The following is a 246-nucleotide window of genomic DNA, read 5'->3' on the forward strand; positions in this document are numbered from 1 at the left end:
TATATAGAAACACACCCATTCACAGACAACGCCATTAAAACAACCTGCAAATTCGGCTCCAAAAACAGCGCCACCTATACTTAAAAATCACCGTTGCCACAATATTAACAATGATGTATCCTGCAGCCCACGTGTTACGCTTATTAAACGTAAATTTGGACTAAATTTCCAAAGGTAATTTGTTTATCTTCCTACGCTGTTGTGTTCGGACGAGGTCGATGGTTAAGCGGGATGTGTTCGTTTTGA

At 40.2% G+C, this 246-nt stretch overlaps 1 protein-coding gene across 1 annotated transcript in view; it reads right to left on the minus strand.

The window, feature by feature from the left end:
* Nucleotides 1-246, minus strand: part of LOC119589011 (delta-sarcoglycan-like) — a gene marked incomplete at its 5' end in the record, with an annotated part of 9,922 nt that overhangs the window by 5,684 nt on the left and 3,992 nt on the right.

Source organism: Penaeus monodon, chromosome 24, assembly GCF_015228065.2.
Source record: "Penaeus monodon isolate SGIC_2016 chromosome 24, NSTDA_Pmon_1, whole genome shotgun sequence".
NCBI classification, from domain to species: domain Eukaryota; kingdom Metazoa; phylum Arthropoda; class Malacostraca; order Decapoda; family Penaeidae; genus Penaeus; species Penaeus monodon.